The sequence below is a fragment of the Schistocerca americana genome, chromosome 1 (genome assembly GCF_021461395.2).
Source record: "Schistocerca americana isolate TAMUIC-IGC-003095 chromosome 1, iqSchAmer2.1, whole genome shotgun sequence".
Lineage (NCBI taxonomy): Eukaryota > Metazoa > Arthropoda > Insecta > Orthoptera > Acrididae > Schistocerca > Schistocerca americana.
In genome coordinates this window covers 597,343,936-597,360,034 of record NC_060119.1, presented here as the reverse complement: position 1 = coordinate 597,360,034, position 16,099 = coordinate 597,343,936, and the positions used below count along the sequence as shown (strand labels likewise).

General features: G+C 41.7%; 1 protein-coding gene across 1 annotated transcript in view; it reads left to right on the top strand.

Annotated features, from left to right (window-relative positions):
- Positions 1–16,099, top strand: part of LOC124606989 (charged multivesicular body protein 7) — a 223,538-nt gene that overhangs the window by 78,300 nt on the left and 129,139 nt on the right. The gene's annotated exons all lie outside the window — the stretch shown is intronic.

Genomic DNA, 16,099 nt, shown 5'->3' with positions numbered 1-16,099 from the left:
GAGGCGCCGTTTGGCATTTACCGGCGTGATGTGTTGCTTATTGAGCAGCCGCTCGACCATGAAATCCTAGTTTTGTCACCTCCCGCCACTCTGTCATAGTACTTGCAGTGGATCCTGATGCAGTTTGGAATTCCTGTGTGGTAGTCTGGATAGATGTCTGCCTATTATACATTACGACCCTCTTCAACTGCCGGCGGTCTCTCTCAGTCAACAGACGAAGTCGCCCTGCGCGCTTTCGTGCTGTACGTGCCTTTCACGTTTCCACTTCACTATCACATCGGAAACAGTGGACCTAGGGACGTTAAGGAGTGTGGAAATCTCGCGTACAGACGTGTACGGCGCAAGTGACACCCAATCACCTGACCACGTTCGAAGTCCGTGAGTTTCGCGGAGCGCCCCATTCTGCTCTCACGATGTCTAATGACTACAGAGGTCGCTGTTATGGATTACCTGGCAGTAGGTGCCAGCACGATCCACATAATATGAAAAACACATGTTTTTGAGGGTGTCCGGATACTTTTGATCACAAGGTGTTTCTTAAATACCATGTAAGTAATTCTTGGTCGGTAAATTGATGAGCCTATGCAGCACAAAACGGCCGCCAAAATACCTCTGCGTAGATTGCTCAACTAATCGATTGGCACCATAGAGGGTAAAGAGGAGGTCTGCAATCAAAATTAAACATATGTACATTATCATAATTAAATTCTCCATGGCGTGAACTTCGAAAATCAAGTTTCCTGCTGTTCATTTCAAAATTGTGGCCGGTTGAAAACGTAGGTACTGAAAATCAACCTGTTTTGTTGCCTTTAAATGTGGCTAAGAACATTGTCTCGAGAAATATGCATTTAAAGTTTTGCGATCGATTCTTGTGTGTATGACTCTACAATTTTTCAACTTAACATTAAGCTCTTGTTCCTGCGCCATACAATAAACCTTTCTTTTCTTCGAAGATCTCATTTTCTGAAGCACGAGTATTTCTAGCTTCGATGCTGCACTCGAACGAATGCCCCTTTTCTTTGCGAATGACAGGCGTGGGGCCGATAACGGCTCCCATGACTTTCGTCTTATGCATAATATCCTTAAATTCGCCGTTCAAAATGACGCGCGCCCAATTGTTAGCAATTTAAACGACTTTTATGCATATGTTTTGGAGCATATGTTCAAATCAATGAATTCAGAGCTTCAGTGTTGGTCCGTGTGTAGGCTCCAAAGCATCTCACCATCAGATTGTCGTCAGTCAGATGTTTGTACATATCGGTAATAGCTTTACTGACTTCACTCCTGAATGGTGGCTTATGACCAAAAGTATCCAATGTCCCGTTCATCTCAGCTTGCTTCCATTTTCACCAACTTACAGAACAGTAGCCATGCTGCAGATTGTTATTCGTTGAACGCCTTTGGTATTGTCGCGATAACCAGTTTTTTCATCTCACTTTTATCGAAATATATGTGAGACACCTGGTGGGCCAGTAAAACACAACACCTATATCTACAGTTTTTGCGACCCAGACTATGGGCGATTCCATTGAAACGTGATTTTCAGGTATAACGACTAATTTCCCGGCAAAATCCTTTTTGATCACCTGTTCTACAGGTCAGCGGAATTTGGAGTCGTCGGGACAATTCTTTCTCGTCGTTGCGATATTAACAAACACCAATGGTTACACGATGTAATCGAAATCTGTTCCATATGTTTACAAGAAATGAAAGAGAGAGACTGAGACGGATCCTTTTTCTATAATAGTTACTACACTGCATTGCAAAATATTTTTCAGTTCATTTGCGTCCCACGCATACGGCATATCCGCCAATCTTCAAAAACACAACGCTATTCGTTATTAGTTCTGGGATAAAACACGTTTCTTGAACAATAATAGAGTTCTGTAATGGAACTTTCGTGACCTTTACCTTTATAGAATTAGAAAAAATAAGAGGGTGCGAGCTCACACCTATTAGACGACAGTAGTACACAGTTTATACTGGACTGTGGGAGGTAATCCACAATTCGATTCCTGACGTGCGGTCGTCAAGAGTTCCCATCGTAAAGTCGCTGCAAAACTTGCACAACTTTCTCTTCGATATGCTTTGTTAATGTCGCATTTATTACGTACTAACGGCAGCATGAGTAGGAATTTCACACTGCAAATCACTCTAAATGGAATAATTACGGGTTTTTTGGGAATCTGAATGTTTCCTAAGTTGGCCAGCTAGCATTGACCACAGTCGGTTTATTTGGTTTTCGTCATGTTCCCAAAAAATGGCTCTGAGTACTATGGGACTCAACTGCTGTGGTCATAAGTCCCCTAGAACTTAGAACTACTTAAACCTAACTAACCTAAGGACAGCACACAACACCCAGCCATCACGAGGCAGAGAAAATCTCTGACCCCGCCGGGAATCGAACCCGGGAACCCGGGCGTGGGAAGCGAGAACGCTACCGCACGACCACGAGATGCGGGCATGTTCCCAATAATGCATTCATGATTCATCGCTGGTACTAACTGATTTGATAAAAGCACCCATTTACCATCAATTGACGTGGACAGTAGTACCACTGCCTTTGTATATATTGGGTAAAACTGAGTTTTCTTTGTTTTTCAAATAAGCCATGAACAGATAAGAAATTTTCTAGGAATCCGTAGGGAGAAATCAGCGTTAGTCTTTCCCCGTTAACCGCCGTTCGATAAAATTAATTTGAAACAGATTTGATTACGTTTTCACCATATCTATAGTTAAGATGATGATCTTTGGAATACGAGCGTTGCTCATTATAAGGATAGCGCCTCGCAGCTTGTACATTACTAGAGAAAGTGTAGGAGCAGGTCTTGTTTGGATTATTTGTTTATACTGTCTATAGTCAAGTTTCTGGTGTTTCAAGAGGAAGTCGTTGATTTCAGTATCTCATCGCCATGCATTAAGTTGTAAATCCTTGCGTGATGCTGATGGGCTTTAAGGGAAACATGCAGACAATTGATCTCAAATTTCCCTTAATTATATTACAAGGACAGTAACGCATTGTGCGTTACGAGCGAAAGCAAATAAGTGCTTCCGGCAAGCTCTCCGTTCGTTAACTCGTCTGCCTGCAGTTAATGTGGCTGCCCGAAAACTGGCTGACAGTCCTTGGTTGAGACTGGAATATTCCATACAACTGGTTTCTAAACATGTAACGTCGAATGTTGCAAGTGCGCTTGGAGAGACTAGATGATACGAGAGACACGTCGGTTAAAACTTGTTCTACACGTTGAGCAAGCGAACTGGCAGTTCTCACGGATGTTTGGTACTATATACCGTAAGTGCCTAATAAACATGCAGTCCCCATTGACTCACAGCCAGAGTCAGTCGACTCACACAAATGGGGGAGGGCTGCTATCGCTGGGCCACCTAAGAAAAATGTGTGTTAAAAGCCACAGATATTGTAATAAACATCTTATTTTCAGAGCAACTTGAACATTATCTTTTGCGTTTCACTATAGTAGACACAGAAGCCATAAATATTCACTATACCGAAATATTGGGAAAATAAAAACAAGTGTCATCGGCGCAATCAACGAGCTTTCATTGAGCCAGGCATTTCCGTGAGCGGTCTGTAGAGCAATAGGTCCTAAATTTTACAAACGTGTAAGTAAGTGTCGATAAATGTCTTATTTTTAATTGGCATATTTTTGTTGCCATCTGAAACCCAATAACACGCATTCGAAACCATGGAGACTAAAAGTAAAAATGTCGTCCTCGAAGGTGGTGAAAAAAAAATTTGATAGATTATCAAAACACTCACAGATTATTAGTAAACAAATAACGAAAACCGTTACTAAAATTTTATTTATAGTGGCTACTTAGGCCTAAGAATAGACAAACTTTGAGATGGCTCATTGAAGGTAACTCGCACTTCGTTGCTTAACAACACGTAGTCTCCACCAAGAACGCGTGACTTTATATTGTGCATATGACAAAATAGTGCGAACTGCTCTTACTCTCCAATCATGGTTGCAGAAATTTAATCACTGTTACCATATCAGTACGACGCTTCAATCATTAATAATATTAGATTACAAGAATATAGTGCAAATGGTTTTTCACTGTTGATTTGTGTCTTCATCGAACAACTCACCACTAAGATGGCGAATCTTTGGCAACACAGGGTACACTGAATGACCACAAGCATGTACGTATTGAAATGGAGCCAGCTTATGGATAGCAACCTTCCCCTACCTGGATGTAACACTTCTGCAGCTATGAAATTGAGTGAGCAAATGGGCTGGGTCGTAGGTGAAGCAGATGACAGACATCGGTTCATTGGTTGGACACTGGAAAAATGCAGTTAGTTTACTAAGGAGATAGCTTGCGAAACACCCATGTGACCTTTACTAAAATATTGCTCAAGTAAATGAGACCCATGCCAAATAAGATAAGAAATGCTGAAAATACACAAAGGACAACAGCGCGAGTGATAACAAAGCGCTTAACCGAAATTCTGAAAACCTGAACTGGCATACTTTTGAAGGTACACGCCAACTATTTGCGGAATCGTAATTTCAAAGTTTCACGAACTATTATTAAGTGAGGAAGCTTGGAATATACAACAGACTTCTACTTATCACTCCGTGAGGATCGTGAAGAAAATATTAGACTAATCACAGCGTGTACAGGGGCGTTGAAGTATACAGTCTTCCGAAGTTCCATACGCGAATTCGACGAGGTCGACATAGTGGGAAATGGCCATCTGCCACGCATTCCACAGTGGTTTGCAGAGTATGGCTGTAAATGTAGAACAGTCTACGTTCTTACTGGTGAGTTTTCGCGCCACATGTAGTACTCAGCTGCGATGGCTGGCCCCGGGGGCGAACAACACCTGTGACAAATGAAATTCCACAGTTCAAAACTTTACAAATTCGACTTGAGTAAATTTGTTACCCATCAATCCAAAGTCAGAATTGCAAAGAAACAGACGGCATGCCTATAAGGTTTGATACTTGAGTTTAAAATACATAATTAAGCTCGCATAGACGTTTAAAGTTTGCACAGAAAGGGAAATAAACAGAAAAGACATTGAAGAATGTATAAAATCTTTCACCACGAATCTGGATTCACATACTCTGATGAGACACTATGACTGTCTACTTAATAATTTGTCAGTCCCCCTCCCCCCTGTGTGAAACGTAATGCAGCAGGTTTCTAGTGATATGTGGCACTAGATGTCTACGCACAGGTCATGCAGTTCCCGTAAATTACAGGCTACACAAGTATAGTTGATGGCTTTTGGGCTCGGAGCTGACGCCGGATAACATCCGAGATGTGTTCCATTTGGTTCGAATCTGGTCGCCAAGAAAACTTGAAATTCACTGTCATTCTCTTCAAACCACGTCTTGCTCTTTAAACTGCTGTAGCAAGATTCTACGCTTGTGACTCGGAAGGTTATTCTGGTGGAAGATGCCATCGCCATTGAGGAAGAGATGAAGCAGGGAAGGGATGTAGGTGTTCCGCAATAATGTTCGCGTAGTCCGCAGCTGTCGTAGTGTCTTAGATTAGTGCAACAGGTTCCATGTAAGCCCAGCATAGTTCCGTTCCCTCCATCGGCCTTCGTCCGCGACTCTGTGCCTGTTTCTAGCAGCCGTTGGCCCAGATGACGGCGCATCCGGACACGACCATGGAGCTGGTGTAACAAGAAAAACAATTCTTCCGACCAGGCAACACGTTTTCACTGATCTAGAGTGCAGTCTCGATGATCCTGTGCCCACTGCAATCCTAATTGTTTTGTATGTCCATCCTCCTGATTTAAGGTTTGAGGACTTCGGCCGTTCACTTACGTAGTAAAATGGAACAACCGCAGCCGTCCTTTCGGTTTTGTTTATTATGTAGCTACCAGTTTCGGTGATTTCATAGTTGGTAGTTGCTGACACGACATCGCTATTTCAATCTACAGAAACCAGTTCATAGAAGTTGGACACTGGTGGGATGGTGTATACGATTGCAGTTCGCCACCTCACCGTCAGTTAAGGCCTGGAGAAGATAAACTGAATCACCGAAACTGGCTGCTAAATAATAAACAACAGCAAAAGGACGGCTGCAGGTGTTCCATTTTACTACAGTCATAACTGAGGATGTCGAGTCAACGTAGGAACATATTAACAGAATCTTCCGTCGGTTCTTGGTAGAACAACATTATAATAATAAATGAAAAGCACCAGTTTGCTTTTGTTCTACAATATTATTTTTATTGCTAACCGGTTTTCGGCTTACAAGGCCATCTTCAGGCATTTACTGAGTATTATCACCAAAGAAGTTAAATGTTAGCAGACAACACTGGAAGAGAAGTAACACATCTAGAGTGAAGTAGAAACATACAGTGAGTAACATCTTTGCAATGAAATAGTAAAAACTGAACAGTACATAAATAACAATTTAGTTGACAGGAAAACCTTTAGCACAATATAAGAATAGCATGCCTACATAACAGTATCTATTGATAAACAAAACTATTGAAATAAGATAAACTTAGTACTAGGCAAGGCTGCATCAAGAGGTATGAAACATGGAGAGTGATACACAACCAATTAAAAAGAGAAGAGACAGTTGTCAATGTAAATACAGAATACACGAAGAACTTAAGCTACATCAATATGATAAACAGAAATTAATAAATGCAGGAAAATTGAGGTGTTTGAGGGAACCTACAGTTTGAGAGTGTGGTGGTACTGCATTTTAACATTAACTTTATAATCAAAGCAGTGGCTGTATACCAGTTTACATTAAATAAATGAGCAAAGTAAAATATGAACAGTATTTGATGAGACAACTACAAGGGGAGTTAAACATGGACAGTAATACAAGTACAAGTTAAAAGCAAACCCTTAACTATTGAGACTACAGCATATGTGGAATACAAAGACAATTGCAACAAATAAAACAACTTAATGACTATAGGAAAATGGGAATATGTAGGAAGAGAGGGTATGGGAAGTAATGAAGAACAAAGATGATTATATGAAGTTTAGGAGAGGGGAAGTGTTGAGTTGTGTCTGGTCATTTAGGATGAGATCTGGACTGTGAGCAAGATGTTTGTTAATTTCCAGGGCTTCCAGCAGGTTGAGTTTATGGCCTTTGTTTGCTAAGTGAAGTACATGGGACACTGGCTGGTAGTTGTGACCCTCACTCAGTACATGCTCAGCAAATGCAGAGTCTGAATTCTGCAACCTCCAGCTGCGTTCATGTTCAGCCAGCCTAGTTGATATGTCTCTGCCTGACTGACCAATGTAAAATTTGTCACAATCAGAACAGGTGATTTTGTATACACCACTGTTGGCTAATAACTGGATCTTGTCTTTGCTATTAAAAACACACTGGGCTGTAGTGTTCCCGACATAGTAGGAAACCCTATACTTGCAGGATTTCAGTGCTTTGGCTATAGTCTGTGATACCTTACCTAGAAATGGTAGAGTACACCATTTCTTGCAGACAGTGGATGGGGAAGCAGGTGGGGCATAGAGGAGGGGTATAATTTTCCGTTTTTGTTTCCTGTGCAAGATGTGGTCAATAAGAACTGGATTGTAGCCATTGGCTGAGGCAATAAATTTTATTGTATCTAACTCTGCTTTAAAATCATCTCTGGACATGGGGATGGATATGAGACGGTGTACCACTGAGTGGAAAGCTGCATGTTTGTGAGCTATGGGGTGTTGTGAGCAAGAAGGTATTACTGTGTCTGTAGTTGTTGTTTTTCTGTAAATTTTGAAACAATGTGTGTGTGTGTACTGATGTCAATGGTGAGATCTAAGAAGTTTATGGATTTGTTGCCAATTTCCATAGTGAACTGGATATTTTTATGTTGACCGTTCAGGTTTTTCAAGAATGTGTTGAGTTGTCTTGTAGTACCAGTCCACATACACAGGACATCATCTACATATCTAAACCAGTATTTGATGTTTGCACTCAAAGGTTCTGTTTTTAGAAAATTTTGTTCAAAATGGTCCATAAATATTTCAGCCAACAGTGGACTAAGAGGGGAACCCATAGCTAAGCCATCTAATTGTTTATAAAGAGTGCCTTGGAACTGGAAATAGTTCTGTGCAAGGCAGGTCTGTATGGCAAGTCTCAAGTCATTCAATTCCACAGGATTGACATTAGACTTGTGCATCAGCTCTGTCAGAATGTCTATACATTCTACTACTGGTATGTTAGAAAACAAACTGCTGACATCAAAGGATACTTATTTATCACTGTGTGAGACAGATATACCTTTTAACTTGTTTACTAGGTCCACAGAGTTTGGAATACCATGCTTTGGTTTAAATTTAGTCTTGCTCTTAATTAGGACATCAAGTTTACTGGCTAGTTTGTAAGATGGAGCAGTGAATGATGATACAACTGGACGAATAGGAATATCTTGTTTATGCAGTTTAGGAAGGCCGTACATTCTAGGAGGCATTGGGTTCATATTAGTTAACAGTTTTACTTCAAATTCAGAGAATATGCTTTTGCATGAAATGATTGCATATTTAACATCCTCTTTGAACAATTTAGTAGGGTCTTTAGGACAGACTTGGAAGCCTGTGGTATTCAGAAAATCATTAACTTTATCCACATAATCACATTTGTTCAAAAGCACAATGCTGTTGCCTTTATCAGATTTTGTGGCAACGATACCTTGGTGTTGTAATTTCTGTTTTAAGGACAAGAGGGTGTGAAAGTCAATAGACCGTGGGATGTTACACACGAATTTGGCTTCGTTCTTTAGTGCATTGGCAACTATATATTTTGCAGTGGTGTCTTTCGTTAAGGCATATTCAATATCAACTTTCATAACATCCAGTTGTTTTTCTGATGGAGGGTGGGGAGGAGCATATTTAAAACCTTTTTCAAGCACTTTTTGTTCCTTTGGGGACAGAACCAAGTTCGATAAGTTAATTACACGTTGCGAAAAATTTTGTTTACAGTAAATGCCTGAAGATGGCCTTGTAAGCCGAAAACCGGTTAGCAATAAAAATAATATTGTAGAACAAAAGCAAACTGGTGCTTTTCATTTATTATTATAATGTTGTTCTACCAAGAACCGACGGAAGATTCTGTTAATATGATAAAATGTGCCACAACAGCACAATTATCCGTCTTTTATAGTAGATTACTGAGACAAAAAGCTAAATCAACACAACACATTTGGTTTAACAAACAGTGTTTGCAACGCAAAATCACGCCAAAATACGTCTCCATAAAGTCAAGAGGAACATCCGCCGCAGCAAACAAAGCCGTTGACGTCGCAAGATACACGTGGATAAAGGAAGAAATGAAGAAATGGTATCGCGTTCGTGACAACGTGTGTACACATCTAAAAGTGGTACATATGGCAATCACATCTAAGTTACACCCGTGTGAGTTCGATGTTTTCGATCGAGAAGTTCGTCAAAGTGTAAGTGATCTTATTCACGACGTATTTTTGCGTCAGAACAAGAAATTATCTATGATTAGGAAGGTGAGTGAACCTCTAACCTCAAACTGTAAACAAAATTTTTCGCAACGTGTAATTAACTTATCGAACTTGGTTCTGTCCCCAAAGGAACAAAAAGTGCTTGAAAAAGGTTTTAAATATGCTCCTCCCCACCCTCCATCAGAAAAACAACTGGATGTTATGAAAGTTGATATTGAATATGCCTTAACGAAAGACACCACTGCAAAATATATAGTTGCCAATGCACTAAAGAACGAAGCCAAATTCGTGTGTAACATCCCACGGTCTATTGACTTTCACACCCTCTTGTCCTTAAAACAGAAATTACAACACCAAGGTATCGTTGCCACAAAATCTGATAAAGGCAACAGCATTGTGCTTTTGAACAAATGTGATTATGTGGATAAAGTTAATGATTTTCTGAATACCACAGGCTTCCAAGTCTGTCCTAAAGACCCTACTAAATTGTTCAAAGAGGATGTTAAATATGCAATCATTTCATGCAAAAGCATATTCTCTGAATTTGAAGTAAAACTGTTAACTAATATGAACCCAATGCCTCCTAGAATGTACGGCCTTCCTAAACTGCATAAACAAGATATTCCTATTCGTCCAGTTGTATCATCATTCACTGCTCCATCTTACAAACTAGCCAGTAAACTTGATGTCCTAATTAAGAGCAAGACTAAATTTAAACCAAAGCATGGTATTCCAAACTCTGTGGACCTAGTAAACAAGTTAAAAGGTATATCTGTCTCACACAGTGATAAATAAGTATCCTTTGATGTCAGCAGTTTGTTTTCTAACATACCAGTAGTAGAATGTATAGACATTCTGACAGAGCTGATGCACAAGTCTAATGTCAATCCTGTGGAATTGAATGACTTGAGACTTGCCATACAGACCTGCCTTGCACAGAACTATTTCCAGTTCCAAGGCACTCTTTATAAACAATTAGATGGCTTAGCTATGGGTTCCCCTCTTAGTCCACTGTTGGCTGAAATATTTATGGACCATTTTGAACAAAATTTTCTAAAAACAGAACCTTTGAGTGCAAACATCAAATACTGGTTTAGATATGTAGATGATGTCCTGTGTATGTGGACTGGTACTACAAGACAACTCAACACATTCTTGAAAAACCTGAACGGTCAACATAAAAATATCCAGTTCACTATGGAAATTGGCAACAAATCCATAAACTTCTTAGATCTCACCATTGACATCAGTACACACACACACATTGTTTCAAAATTTACAGAAAAACAACAACTACAGACACAGTAATACCTTCTTGCTCACAACACCCCATAGCTCACAAACATGCAGCTTTCCACTCAGTGGTACACCGTCTCATATCCATCCCCATGTCCAGAGATGATTTTAAAGCAGAGTTAGATACAATAAAATTTATTGCCTCAGCCAATGGCTACAATCCAGTTCTTATTGACCACATCTTGCACAGGAAACAAAAACGGAAAATTATACCCCTCCTCTATGCCCCACCTGCTTCCCCATCCACTGTCTGCAAGAAATGGTGTACTCTACCATTTCTAGGTAAGGTATCACAGACTATAGCCAAAGCACTGAAATCCTGCAAGTATAGGGTTTCCTACTATGTCGGGAACACTACAGCCCAGTGTGTTTTTAATAGCAAAGACAAGATCCAGTTATTAGCCAACAGTGGTGTATACAAAATCACCTGTTCTGATTGTGACAAATTTTACATTGGTCAGTCAGGCAGAGACATATCAACTAGGCTGGCTGAACATGAACGCAGCTGGAGGTTGCAGAATTCAGACTCTGCATTTGCTGAGCATGTACTGAGTGAGGGTCACAACTACCAGCCAGTGTCCCATGTACTTCACTTAGCAAACAAAGGCCATAAACTCAACCTGCTGGAAGCCCTGGAAATTAACAAACATCTTGCTCACAGTCCAGATCTCATCCTAAATGACCAGACACAACTCAACACTTCCCCTCTCCTAAACTTCATATAATCATCTTTGTTCTTCATTACTTCCCATACCCTCTCTTCCTACATATTCCCATTTTCCTATAGTCATTAAGTTGTTTTATTTGTTGCAATTGTCTTTGTATTCCACATATGCTGTAGTCTCAATAGTTAAGGGTTTGCTTTTAACTTGTACTTGTATTACTGTCCATGTTTAACTCCCCTTGTAGTTGTCTCATCAAATACTGTTCATATTTTACTTTGCTCATTTATTTAATGTAAACTGGTATACAGCCACTGCTTTGATTATAAAGTTAATGTTAAAATGCAGTACCACCACACTCTCAAACTGTAGGTTCCCTCAAACACCTCAATTTTCCTGCATTTATTAATTTCTGTTTATCATATTGATGTAGCTTAAGTTCTTCGTGTATTCTGTATTTACATTGACAACTGTCTCTTCTCTTTTTAATTGGTTGTGTATCACTCTCCATGTTTCATACCTCTTGATGCAGCCTTGCCTAGTACTAAGTTTATCTTATTTCAATAGTTTTGTTTATCAATAGATACTGTTATGTAGGCATGCTATTCTTATATTGTGCTAAAGGTTTTCCTGTCAACTAAATTGTTATTTATGTACTGTTCAGTTTTTACTATTTCATTGCAAAGATGTTACCTCACTGTATGTTTCTACTTCACTCTAGATGTGTTACTTCTCTTCCAGTGTTGTCTGCTAACATTTAACTTCTTTGGTGATAATACTCAGTAAATGCCTGAAGATGGCCTTGTAAGCCGAAAACCGGTTAGCAATAAAAATAATATTGTAGAACAAAAGCAAACTGGTGCTTTTCATTTATTTATTATCAACGTAGGAAAATGAAAAGCCCCGTGTTCAACAGTGAGCGCTAAACGTTGAGCTCCGAAACACCTGTGACTGCATCAGCTTTCGTCAGATATCTCCACTTGCCCTGCTTTACTGACTGGTACATCCTCCGATGAAGCGTCGACGCCCAACACCATGTCGCCTACTCCTGGTTTCTTTGTTCTTCTGGCACATTCCATTGATGATCATGGTAATAGCACGCAAACAGCTTATCGGTTTCGCCGTTTCAGAGATTCTCGTTTTCAGGCACCGGGACATAAGTCTGCTCTTTGTCAATGTCTCTTATATCAGAGGATTTCCTTATTTACAGCTCTTACCGACCTTTGTATGAACAGCTTCTGTAACCTACATAAGGCATACGACAGAGCTTTACGCATCACATTTAAGTTACCCTCTATGACTGGAGCTTCCATGACCCCCTTCCGATTTATCTCATCGGCCCTTCTGGGTTCACTTCACTCAGCGCCCCTCAGATTCAGGAGAACGGTATCTCACAGGGTTCTGTGTTAAGTGTCACACTCTTCCTCGTAGCCATCAACGGGCTTGTAACATGTCAGGCCTGTGGTCACCCCGGCATTGTACGGTGATGATTTTTGCATCTGGTGCAACTCCCACTCGGTAGCACCTGCTGAGTGCCGACCCCAAGGCGCCATCCGACAGGCCTTTGTACTGGTCATCTCCCATGGCTTCCAGTTTTCTCCCTCCAATTTTTGCATTTTTGTCGTTGATCCACAGTTCACCCCGATCCAGAACTTTATTTAGGCGACCAGCTCCTCGATGTTGTAGCACAGCCACGTTTTATGGGCCTTACTTTTGATAAAAAGCTGATGTGGCTGCCCCATATTCGCCACCTAAAGACTACGTACATGAGGAAGCTTAATGCTCGCCACTTCCTGGTTCACACATCTTGGGGTGCAGCTGTGCCACTCTTCTCCATCATTACCACACTCTGGTCTTGTCAGACTGAATTATGGTAGTCAGGTTTGTGGCTCAGCGGCTCCTTCCACTCTGCAAATACTTGACCGTGTTCGCCATTGTGGGGTGCGTCTGGCTATTGGTGCCTTTCGCACTAGTCCCGTTCACAGTCTCCTCGCAGAAGTGGGGATGCCCCCTCTACAAATACGATGAAGCAAACACTTGGTTTCTTACGCAATCGCCGTTCGCCAATTCCCTGAACATCCCTTGTACTCTGTCGCTTTGCAAATGAGGGGATGTGTCCCTCCTGGTAACCACCCGTAGATGAGATTGCCAGTTGGAATGCGTCTCACTTCCCTCTGCTGGGATCCCCATCTCCACTCACTGGAATGTATCCCGTGTATTTCCTCCCACACCCTCCCTTGGACAGTGCCAAGACCACGGACTAGGGCGGACCTATTCCGGGGTCCTAAGGTCTCTGGCGTCTTGTATGTGCCATCCTTGTAGAGCTCCAGGGTGCCACCATCTTCTAGACAGATGGTTCTAAGACAATAGATAAGGCGCGATTTGCTTTCGCGTCTCTTACAGGCTTAGAACACCATTTATTGCCGGGATCATGTAGTGTGTTCACAGCATAGCCTATAGCGATTCACAGACCCCTACATTTTCTTTCTCAGGCCCTCCACAGTGTTTTAATTTGTACGGACTCAATGAGCAGCCTGCAGGCTATCGACTGGTGCTACTTTCGTCACTCTTTGGTCTCTGCTGTCTATGACCTTCTCGCTGCCCTTGGCCATGTCGCCTGCTCAGTTGTCTTTGTCTGGGTCCCAAGTCATGTGGGCATCCCAGGGAATGAACTGGCAGACAGTTTGGCAAGAGAAGCAGATACTTACCCTCCCCCCCCCCCCCTCCATTCCCTTTCATAATTCCAGCTGCGGATATGTCAAGCCTCTCTTTGTCATAAAGTGGAATACCATCTAGTGCCCTACTGCTTACAGTAATAAACTCCGCACAATCAATGAGTCTACTGCAGTTTGGCGCTCTTCCTTCCATTCCTCGCGGAAGGAGTCTTATGCTGTCTATGCATTGGTCACACCAGGCTCACTCATGTTTCCCCTTGCGTAATGAACCACCCCAACAATGTGATTGTGGAGCCAGACTGACGGTATCCCATATATTGGTGGAATTTCGCCTTCTTTTGGCCCTTCATCCCAAGAAGCCTTAAATTTAATATTGGCAGACGGTTCACAGATGGTTGAACTGGTCCTCAGTTTCCTCTGTGAAAGTGGTTTTTATTTTTAGATATAAGGTTTCGCTTTACTCCTGGAACAGGGACGGGGTGCAGGACCACTCCCCCCTTTGCAAATGACCGCTCTTTTGTCCCTCTGTTTTCCGAGTTTTTAGATTTGGACTACCCTTTTATACCTTCTACTCTGTGTTTTTTAACTTTCTCGTTTTATAGTTTGACTCCTCTCCACTTTTAGTGGACCCTCTCTGTTCCAGGTGTAACTTTAGAATCCTGGGACTGATGACCTCACTGTTTAGTACCATACCCGCTTCAGTGAATCAATCAGTCAATTATAATGATTACTCATTCGGTTCAGCTCTGCTTATACAGGGTGCTCTAAAATTCCCCTCACGTATTTCTAGGACTTGTGGAGGGGACTGAGTAGACAATATTTTGAATTGGATCTCATGTTCTTAAACGGATGCAACAGGGTAGTTATGGTGGGGGAGGGGGGCAATGCCTAAGCCGGTTCGGCGGATTTCATTTGATGACCATCCTACCTCTCTGACGTGGTTCGAACCTCACTTGCATGTTTGTGAATGTTGGAGCATCCGCTCACTTTTCATGTCATGTTCGGGAATATTTGAAACAACGATTCGGACACACATGGCTAAGCCGAGGTGATCCAATTATATGGCCTTCACGATCACCAGATTTGATTCCATTGGGCTTGTACCTCTGGGACCGAATGAAGAGTTTTGTTTGCGCGACTCTGTAAAGGTAGAAGAACATCTGGTGGCACGACTTGCGGTCGCTGCACGACAGATTGCAGACACACTGGGTGTGATGGCGCATGTGTACCACGCTATCATTCGTTAGTTGAATGTGTGCGCTGAACTTGGTGGTCGCTATATCGAACCATACTTACAGTGATCAGAGTGCCAAAGAAAAAGACAAAACTGTGTAAGCTGAACTGTAACAAATATTGTTTGTGAAAACTGATTTAAGTTTCCTCGGTTATTAACGAATGGAATTGTAAAACAGATGATGTGCTGGGTCACACCTAATAAATTGCTTGTACAGGTGGTCGCGTTACCAACATGTTTTCGAATGAGATTTTCACTTTGCAGCGGAGTATGCGCTGATATGAAACTTCTTGGCAGATTAAAACTGTGTGCCCGTCAGAGAGTCGAACATGGGATCTTTGCCTCGGTGCGAGACTCGGAGATGGGCAGACTTGAAGCTGTGAAGACGGATCGCGAGTCGTGCTGGGGTAGCTCAGATGGTAGAGCACTTGCCTGCAAAAGGCAAAGGACCCCAGTTCGAGTCTCGGTCCAGCACACAGTTTTAATCTTCCAGGAAGTTTCATGTTTTCGAATGGTTACAGCACGGAAACAATAAGTTTCCGGACATGGGTTCCAATTCAGAATTTATCTACACATTCCCCCGTACAAATCGTCCAAGTTTGCGAGGGGAATTTAAGAGCACCCTGTATACTTTCCTTACGTCGTCAGGTGCCCGCGACGCCAAAAAGCGACATTCAGTCTAGCAACGGCCAATGATATTTTCTCCGATATACAGTTCATATTAACTTCATTACATTAGCGTTCACCAGCAGTATGCAGTAATAAAATGCGCCATTTGCATCGGCAATAACTGGTGACAGCCATTTCATCA